The sequence below is a fragment of the Arachis hypogaea genome, chromosome 20, assembly GCF_003086295.3.
Source record: "Arachis hypogaea cultivar Tifrunner chromosome 20, arahy.Tifrunner.gnm2.J5K5, whole genome shotgun sequence".
Taxonomy (NCBI): Eukaryota; Viridiplantae; Streptophyta; class Magnoliopsida; order Fabales; family Fabaceae; genus Arachis; species Arachis hypogaea.
In genome coordinates, this window is record NC_092055.1 from 64,872,076 (window position 1) to 64,882,782 (window position 10,707).

The following is a 10,707-nucleotide window of genomic DNA, read 5'->3' on the forward strand; positions in this document are numbered from 1 at the left end:
AGGTATCAATGTTTGTCCAAAGTAAACTACCTATATGCAATGCATGCAACTACTTGGTCAAAATAATTCAATTTCCAATATAAATATAAGGGCTAAAGCAAGTACAACTAAGTCAAAGCCACAATTGAATTGAGTCTTAGAAAAGAATTTATAAACTTGCAAGATAAGAAATAATCATAGGTGAGAATATAGAATCGAGCAATCGAACCCCTCAGCGGATGTGTATACACTCTAATCGCTCAAGTGTTTAGGATTGATTCACTTAATTCTCCTCTAATCATGCTTTCCAAGATTTATTTTTCATCTAAAAATCAATAATTATTTAATGCATGCATACAAATATCAAGAGGACTTTTCATGGGTTGTAATGGGGCTAGGGTCAAGGTAAGGATGCATATGGTCAAGTGAGTTTGAAATTTGAATATTTGATTATCTTAAACTTCCCACCTAACCTATGACAACCTATTTAACTCTAATGCAAAAACCTAACTACCCATTACTCACTTTTTCACACACTCATGCACTCGTTTCTATTTCACATCCCATATGCATTATTCTTATTATTTTTCTTTGGGGCTAATATTTGTCCCCTTTTTATTTCTTTCATTTTCTCTTTTCCTTCTTTTTAATTTTCTTTTTTTTTTAAACTAAAATATATACAAGAGCATCAATGCATATGATTTAAACATTTAATGCATGAGTATGTACCTAATTTCAAAGATTTTACAAAGCTACAAAATATACTTTTATCTCTACCAATGTTTCCAAACTTTCCCACACTTGAATGAAACACAGTCTCACTAGCCTAATCTAATCAAAGATCCAAATTGAGGATATTTATTGTTTTTTACTTAGGGTTAGTGATGTGGTAAAATTAAGAACAAAAGAGAATTAAAATAAGCTCAAATTTGGTTACAAAGGAAGATAAAAGGGTAGGCTATTTGGGTAAGTGAGCTAAATAAAATGATGGCCTCAATCATATAAATGCATTCATATACAGAATAATGGACATAAAAAATCAAACAAATCAAAGATTACAATTATAGAAAGAGAATAACAGACACAATAATGAAAATAGTGGTTATATGATGTAACCACACAATTAGGCTCAAAACTCACATGGTTGTGTGTTCTTAGCTCAAAAACATATTCCACAATACATAATTCAAGCAAGTTTCAATGAAAAGTTTTACTCAAATCAATTGGATGTCAATGCTCTATAGATAAACTTCTTGGGAAATTTCATTATTTTGACTAAGCTTAATATATATATATATATATATATATATATATATATATATATATATATATATATGCAATACCAAGAAAAAACAACTAAAAATTCTAAAAGACCTAGTAGAAGAAGAAAATTAAATGAAATGTGAAAGTGTTTAGATTAGAAATTTTTACCCAAGATTGGTCGATCGGTTAGACGACCTCCCCACACTTAAAGGTTTGCACCATCCTCGGTGCATTCAAAGATGAGCACGGGGGTATGTTGACTTCACGAATTACCACCTTCAGCTGATGGATCAATCGGTTGTTGCATGTTCTTTCTTCTGCTTCTGTTTTTGCTTATGGTGAATCATCCTGAGAGATAAAAAATAGGATAGTAAGACGAGTAAATGCAACAGCAAGGAAGCATAGATTGTTGGAATGAGGTCATAATCACTAAAATGAAGTGAGTGAATTAATGTATGACATGGATGAAAACAAGTGTGTGAATTCTAGTTTGCGCGGTTTAGAACACACACACTAGCATAGGAAGCTATGTCACAATTACACAAAAGAAGCATGCACTTCACTCATTCTAGTGTGCTTGAGATACTTTAAAAAAATTTGTGGGTTAAAATAAACAAACAAGTAGCAAAGAATCATAAAAGCATTCAAGCAATAATGAAACAATTGTGAAATGGATAAGGAATAGACATAGATTGATGTGCAAGAAAACTTAATAAACAAAATGAAATATGAAACTTACACATCAATCAATGACACACTTTGAATTTTGTTTGTAATACCTAATGGACATAGAAGGTGGAACATGGGTGCTATGCAACTTAGGAAAATAGAGAAATAGAGATAAAAATCAATCACATAGCAAGCATGGTCCACAAAGCTTGAGAAGCTCAAAAATATGTCACTAGGTAAGCTTACATTCCAATTTCACAATTCTAAAATCTCAATGCATGAACTAGGTGAAATAATTAAAGGTCAAACACAAACAAGAATCACCTAACAAAAAATGCATTGAATATATACAATTGCCTAATAATAGTTAGTGAATTCAAATTACATGATGGCTAGCTACAACATGAAATTCAAAAATCCAAAAACATTCTTCAGGGCAATGTCATGAGTACTTGGTATACACAAATATCCAACAATCAAAATTCAATACCACGTAATAAATTCAAACCTCAATTACAATCCAACAATGAATATCAACAACAATGATGCTAAAATAGCAACATGTTAGTACTCGACAGTAATATCTCAGCACAATCAGCAAAACAAATCAATAATCCAACACTTATCATCAAGATATAACCTAAACTAACAACCTAATCTACTAAAATTGAAAATAAAATTAAGAAAAGATGAAAGGAATTGGAATAGGACTTTTTTTAAGACATGCAAGCGTGCGTACGCACCAACATCTGTGCGTACACACGATGAGGAAAGTAGGGGGTCCGCGTACACAAACTAATGGAACACGAATGAATGGTCCTGTACGCGAACATCTTGTACACGGATGGTGCTCTCTGCCTGGGACCATTGCGTATGCGGATATAGACCGCACGCATCTTGGGCCAATTTTAGTGTCACGCGTATGCATCATTTGGCGTGCGTATGCATAATTGCATTTTCTCTCTGTTTTTTTTTTGAAACATAGAATAGAAACAGGGCACTCCCACCCACTATTTACATGTCTAACACCCATCAAAATTCACAAATAATAAAATCCTTATCTTGAAGAATTTTTCAAATACTCTATTATGCAATTTAAACAAAAATGTAATTCAAAACAAGATGCAATTCGAAAAAACTAACCAACAAGTTAAAGCATAAATCTAACCAAACAAACTAACAATTAAGGCAATATATACAAGAGTGATATAAAAGGCAAGAAAGTACCTATCAATGGTAACTCAATTCATTCATCAACTATATATACAAGAGAATAGAAAGATATTACCATGTTGGGGTGTCTCCCACCTAGCACTTTTTTTTTAAGTCCTTAAGTTGGACATTTGGTGAGCTCCTTGTCATGGTGGCTTGTGCTTGTACTCTTCTTTGAACTCCTACCAATGCTTGGACTTCCAGTAAGCTCCAAAGTTTAAAATTAATAGCACCAAGCTTTGATAAAGTTCCACACAAGCTAAGGGCTCCCAAAGTTGATCCACATGATGTATATCGGGATCCCAAATCTTGTTTCTACACCCGTATTCAAGTTGATCATCAAAGTTCCACTCGGGTGGCAAACATTTTGAATTCTCACTCAAGCATCCAAACAACATCCTAGATCCTTCTAATTTAGCACTACACCATCCCTTGTAATTTGACTCTAACCTCTCAACCATAATAAACCTAGAATAGTGTTTCCAACAACTAACCATCTTCCTTTTGCTCTTAAAGCCACAAAGAGCTCTAAGTTGACCATCCGTCTCAAGCAAACCATATTCAAATGGAATAAGAAAGCGTAGGGATAAGAGATTTATCCACTTGAATGAAAGAATGGATGGTGATGGCTTGGGGAGAGGTGTTTCCAATGGTCTTGCAAGCTCCACTCCTTTGTGCTCTTCTTGATTTACCTCCAAGGGACTTGCCAAGGGACTTGGAGGTTGTGCATATTCCTCTTTGACCTCTATTTCATGTCCAATGGGAGAGGATTCAATAAAATCATTGAGGCGATTAGTTAGTGGTACACGAAATTGTGATCATCAACAATGGCACCAAAGACTTGATGCTCTCAAACATGAATCACACTTTGTCACAATTCCGCACAACTAACCAGCAAGTGCACTGGGTCGTCCAAGTAATACCTTACGTGAGTAAGGGTCGATCCCACGGAGACTGTCGGCTTGAAGCAAGCTATGGTCATCTTGTAAATCTCAGTCAGGAAGATTCAAATGGTTATGGAGGATTGATAATTAAAAGATGAATAAAACATAAAATAAAGATAGAGATACTTATGTAATTCATTGGTGAGAATTTCAGATAAGCGTTTGAAGATGCTTTGTTCCTCCTGACCTCTGCTTTCCCATTGCCTTCTTCCAATCATTCATACTCCCTTCCATGGCAAGCTTTATGTTGGGCATCACCATTGCCAATGGCTACTTCCCATCCTCTCAGTGAAAATGTTCTACGCACGCTGTCACTGCATGGCTAATCATCGGTCGGTTCTCGATCATGTTAGAATAGGATCCATTGATCCTTTTGTGTCTGTCACACGCCCAACAATCATGAGTTTGAAGCTCATCATAGTCATCCCTTTCCAGATCCTACTCGAAATACCACAGACAAGGTTTAGACTTTCCAGATCTCAAGAATGACCGCCAATAATTCTAGCCTATACCACGAAGGTTCCAATCTTAGATTAGAAACCCAAGAGATACGCATTCAAGCCAGTGCTAGTAGAACAGAGGTGGTTGTCAGGCACATGTTCATAGGTGAGAATGATGATGAGTGTCACGGATCATCACATTCATCAAGTTGAAGAACAAATGAATATCTTAGAGAAGAAGTAGGCATGAATTGAATAGAAGAACAACAGTAATTGTATTAATTCATGAAGAACAGCAGAGCTCCACACCTTAATCTACGGTGTGTAGAAACTCCACCGTTGAGAATTCATAAGAACAAAACGTCCATGCATGGCTGTGAGGTCAGCCCCTAAACGTGAAAAGGTCTATGAAAGTATGATTCAAAGATGAAAATATAATAGCAAAAGGTCCTATTTATAGAAGACTAGTAGCCTAGGGTTACAGAAATAGGTAATTAATGCAGAAATCTTCTTCCGGGCCCACTTGGTGTGTGCTTGGGCTGAGCATTGAAGCTTCCATGTGCAGAGACTTTTCTTGGAGTTAAACGCCAGTTTTTGGGCCAGTTTGGGCGTTTAACTCCAGCTTTTGTGCCAGTTCTGGTGTTTTGATGCCAGAATTCTTAAGCTGACTTGGAACGCCTGTTTGGGCCATCAAATCTCGAGCAAAGTATGGACTATTATATATTGCTGGAAAGCCCAAGATGTGTACTTTCCAACGCAATTAAGAGCGTGCCAATTGGGCTTCTGTAGCTCCAGAAAATACACTTTGAGTGCAGGGAGGTCAGAATCCAACAGCATCTACAGTCCTTTTTCAGCCTCTGAATCAGATTTTTGCTCAGGTCCCTCAATTTCAGCCAGAAAATACTTGAAATCACAGAAAAACACACAAACTCATAGTAAAGTCCAGAAATGTGATTTTTATTTAAAAACTAATAAAAATATAATAAAAACTAACTAAAATATACTAAAAACATACTAAAAATAATGCCAAAAAGCGTACAAATTATCCGCTCATCACAACACCAAACTTAAATTGTTGCTTGTCCCCAAGCAACTAAAAATAAAATAGGATAAAAAAAAGAGAATATACAATGAATTCCAAAAACATCTATGAAGATCAGTATTAATTAGATGAGCGGGGCTTTTAGCTTTTTGCTTCTGAACAGTTTTGGCATCTCACTTTATCCCTTGAAGTTCAGAATGATTGGCATCTATAAGAACCCAGAATTCAGATAGTGTTATTGATTCTCCTAGTTAAGTATGTTGATTCTTGAACACAGCTACTTTATGAGTCTTGGCCGTGACCCAAAGCACTTTGTTTTCAAGTATTACCACCAGATACATAAATGCCACAGACACATCACTGGGTGAACCTTTTCAGATTGTGACTCAGCTTTGCTAGAGTCCCCAATTAGAGGTGTCCAGAGCTCTTAAGCACACTCTTTTTTCTTTTGGACCACGACTTTAACCGCTCAGTCTCAAGTTTTCACTTGATACCTTCATGCCACAAGCACATGGTTAGGGACAGCTTGGTTTAGCCGCTTAGGCCAGGATTTTATTCCTGTGGGCCCTCCTATCCACTGATGCTCAAAGCCTTGGATCCTTTTTATTTTACCTTTGCCTTTTGGTTTAAAGGGCTATTGGCTTTTTCTGCTTGCTTTTTCTTTCTCTCTTTTTTTTTCTTCTTTTTTTTTCGCTTATATTTTTTTCTGCAAGCTTTTTTATTCACTGCTTTTTCTTGCTTCAAGAATCATTTTTATGATTTTTCAGATTATCAAATAACATTTCTCCTTTTCCATCATTCTTTCAAGAGCCAACAATTTTAACATTCATGAATCAACAATATCAAAAATATGCATTGTTCAAGCATTCATTCAGAAAGCCAAAAGTATTTCCACCACATCAGAATAATTAAACTGTTTTAAAATTTGAAATTCATGCACTTTTTTTCCTTTTCAATTAAAACACTCTTTATTTAAGAAAGGTGATGGATTCGTTTTCATAGCTTTAAGGCATAGACACTTAGAAACTAGTGATCATGTAATAAAGACACAAACATAAATAGATATAAGGCATAATTTTCGAAAAAACAAAAAAATAAAGAACAAGGAAATTAAAGAACGGGTCCACCTTAGTGATGGCGGCTTGTTCTTCCTCTTGAAGATCTTATGGAGTGCTTGAGCTCCTCAATGTCTCTTCTTTGCTTTTGTTGCTCCTCTCTCATAACTCTTTGGTCTTCTCTAATTTCATGGAGGAGGATAGAATGCTCTTGGTGCTCCACCCTTAGTTGTCCCATATTGGAACTCAATTCTCCTAGGGAGGTGTTGATTTTCTCCCAATAGTTTTGTGGAGAAAAATGCATCCCTTGAGGCATCTCAGGGATTTCATGATGAGGATTTTCCTCATGCTCTTGTCCATGAGTGGGATATCTTGTTTGCTCCATCCTTTTTTTAGTGATGGGCTTGTCCTCATTAATGAGGATGTCTTGCTCTATGTCAATTCCAGCTGAATTGCAGAGATGACAAATGAGATGAGGGAAGGCTAATCTCGCCAAAGTAGAGGACTTGTCCGCCACCTTGTAGAGTTCTTGGGATATAACCTCATGAACTTCTACTTCCTCTCCAATCATGATGATATGGATCATGATCGCCCGGTCTATAGTAACTTCAGACCGGTTACTAGTGGGAATGATTGAGCGTTGGATGAACTCCAACCATCCCCTAGCCACGGGCTTGAGGTCATGCCTTCTTAGTTGAACCGGCTTCCCTCTTGAATCTCTCTTTCATTGAGCGCCCTCTTCACAAATGTCTATGAGGATTTGGTCCAACCTTTGATCAAAGTTGACCCTTCTAGCGTAGGGGTGTGCATCTCCTTGCATCATGGGCAAGTTGAATTCCAACCTTACATTCTCCAGACTAAAATCTAAGCATTTCCCCCAAACCATTGTAAGCCAATTATTTGGGTCCGGGTTCACACTTTGATCATGGTTCTTGGTGATCCATGCATTGGCATAGAACTCTTGAACCATTAAGAATCCGACTTGTTGAATGGGGTTGGTGAGAACTTCCCAACCTCTTCTTCAAATCTCATGTCGGATCTCCGGATATTCACCCTTTTTGAGTTTGAAAGGGACCTCGGGGATCACCTTCTTCTTGGCCACGACTTCATAGAAGTGGTCTTGATGCACCCTTAAGATGAATCTCTCCATCTTCCATGACTCGGAGGTGGAAGCTTTTGCCTTCTCGTTCCTCTTTCTAGAGGTTTCTCCGGCCTTTGGTGCCATTAATGGTTATGAAAAAACAAAAAGCTTTGCTTTTATCACACCAAACTTAGAAGATTTGCTCGTCCTCGAGCAAAAGAAGAAAGAAGAGAGTAGAAGAAGAAGAATTAGAGGAGATGGAGGGGGCTTAGTGTTTCGGCTAAGGGGGAGAAGTAGTGTGTATGTTGAGTGAAAATGAAGGAGTGAAGATGGGTTTATATAGGAGTGGAGAGGGGGGTATGGTTCGTCCATTATAGGTGGGTTTGGGAGGAAAAGTGGTTTGAATTTGAATGGTGGGGTAAGTGGGGTTTTATGAAGGATTGAGGTGAGTGGTGAAGAGAATGGTGGGATTTGATAGGTGAGGGGTTTTGGGGGAAGAGGTATTGAGGTGATTGGTGAATGGGTGAAGAAGAGAGATAGAGGTAGGGTATGTGGGGATCCTGTGGGGTCCACAGAGCCTGAGGTGTCAAGGATTTGTCATCGCTGCACCAAATGACGTGCAAAACGCCCCCTTTCTAACAATCCTGGCATTAAACGCCAGGCTGCTGCCTATTTCTGGCGTTTAACGCCAGCTTCTTGCCCTTTTCTGGCATTAAACGCCAGTCTGGTGCCCATTTTCTGGCGTTAAACGGCCAGAATGGTGCCAGAATGGGTGTTTAACTCCCATTCTGCTACCCTTACTGGCGCTTAAACGCCAATAAGCTTCTCCTCCAGGGTGTTCTATTTTTCATTCTGTTTTTCAGTCTGTTTTTGCTTTTTCAATTATTTTTGTGACTTCACATGATCATCAACCTACAGAAAACATAAAATAACAAAAGAAAATAGAAATTTAACATAGATAAGTAAAATTGGGTTGCCTCCCAACAAGCGCTTCTTTAATGTCAGTAGCTTGACAGTGGGCTCTCATGGAGCCTCACAGATACTCAGAGCATGATGATGGCCTCTCACACAAAACTTAGAGTTTGGTAGTGGCCTTCCAACACCAAACTTAGAGTTTGAATGTGGGGATTTTGTTTGACTCTGTATTAAGAGAAGCTTTTCATGCTTCTTCTCCATGATTACAGAGGGAGATCCTTAAGCTTTAAACACAAGGGAGTCCTCATTCACTTGAAGGACCAATTCTCCTCTGTCAACATCAATCACAGCTTTTGCTGTGGCTAGGAAGGGTCTGCCAAGGATGGATTCATCCATACACTTCCCAGTCTCTAAGATTATGAAATCAGCAGGGATGTAATGGTCTTCAACCTTTACCAAGACATCCTCTACAAGTCCATAAGCTTATTTCCTTGAATTGTCTGCCATCTCTAATGAGATTCTTGCAGCTTGCACCTCAAAAATTCCTAGTTTCTCCATTACAGAGAGAGGCATGAGGTTTATGCTTGACCCTAGGTCACACAGAGCCTTTTCAAAGGTCATGGTGCCTATGGTGCAAGGTATTGAGAACTTTCCAGGATCTTGTCTCTTCAGAGGTAATCTCTGCTTAGTCAAGTCATCCAGTTCTTTGGTGAGCAAGGGGGGTTCATCCTCCCAAGTCTCATTACCAAATGACTTGGCATTTAGCTTCATGATTGCTCCAAGGTACTTATCAACTTACTCTTCAGAAACATTTTCATCCTCTTCAGAGGAAGAATACTCATCAGAGCTCATGAATGGCAAAAGTAAATTCAATGGAATCTCAATGGTCTCTGTATGAGCCTCAGATTCCCATGGTTCTTTCTTAGGGAACTCCATGGAGGCTAGTAGACATCCATTGAGGTCTTCCTCAGTGGAAATCACTGCCTTTTCCTCCTCTCCAGGTTCGGCCGTGTGGGGTATGTTGATGGCCTTGCACTCTCCTTTTGGATTCTCTTTTGTGTTGCTTGGAAGAGTACTAGGAGGGAGTTCAGTAACTTTTTTACTCAGCTGACCCACTTGTGCCTCCAAATTTCTAATGGAAGACCTTGTTTCAGTCATGAAACTTTGAGTCATTTTAATTATATCAGAGACTACAGTTGCTAATTCAGAATGGCTCCGCTTAGAATTCTCTATCTGTTGCTGAGAAGATGATGGAAAAGGTTTGCTATTGCTAAACCTGTTTCTTCCACCATTATTGTTATTGAAGCCTTGTTGAGGCCTCTGTTGGTCCTTCCATGAGAAATTTGGATGATTTCTCCATGAAAGATTATAGGTGTTTCCATAAGGTTCTCCCATGTAATTCACCTCTTCCATTGTTGGGTTCTCAGGATCATAAGCTTCTTCTTCAGATGAAGCTTCCTTAGTACTGCCTGATGCAGCTTGCATTCCAGACATACTTTGAGAAATCATATTGACTTGCTGAGTTAATATTTTATTCTAAGCCAGTATGGCATTCAGAGTATCAATCTCAAGAACTCCTTTTTTTTGTCCCATTATTCACAGGATTCCTTTCAAAGGTGTACATGAATTGGTTATTTGCAACTATTTCAATGAGTTCCTGAGCTTCTGCAGGCGTCTTCTTCAGATGAAGAGATCCTCCAGCAGAGCTGTCCAATGACATCTTGGACAGTTCAGACAGACCATCATAGAAGATACCTATGATGCTCCATTCTGAAAGCATATCAGAAGGACACTTTCTGATCAATTGCTTGTATCTTTCCCAAGCTTCATAGAGGGATTCACCTTCCTTCTGTCTGAAGGTTTGGACTTCCACTCTAAGCTTGCTCAATTTTTGAGGTGGAAAGAACTTTGCCAAGAAGGCATTAACTAGCTTTTCCCAAGAGTTCAGGCTTTCTTTAGGTTGTGAATCCAACCATGTTCTAGCTCTGTCTCTTACAGCAAAGGGAAAAAGCATAAGCTTGTAGACCTCGGGATCAACCCCATTGGTCTTGACAGTGTCACAGATTTGCAGGAATTCAACTAAGAACTGATGAGGATCTTCCATTGG

General features: G+C 38.3%; 1 non-coding gene across 1 annotated transcript; it reads left to right on the forward strand.

Moving 5' to 3' along the window:
- The first annotated feature begins 10,374 nt into the window (after window positions 1–10,374).
- Window positions 10,375–10,482, forward strand: LOC112788682 (small nucleolar RNA R71). Its single transcript, XR_003196038.1, has one exon. It is a non-coding gene; the product is annotated as a small nucleolar RNA R71 (small nucleolar RNA).
- Window positions 10,483–10,707: the final 225 nt, after the last annotated feature.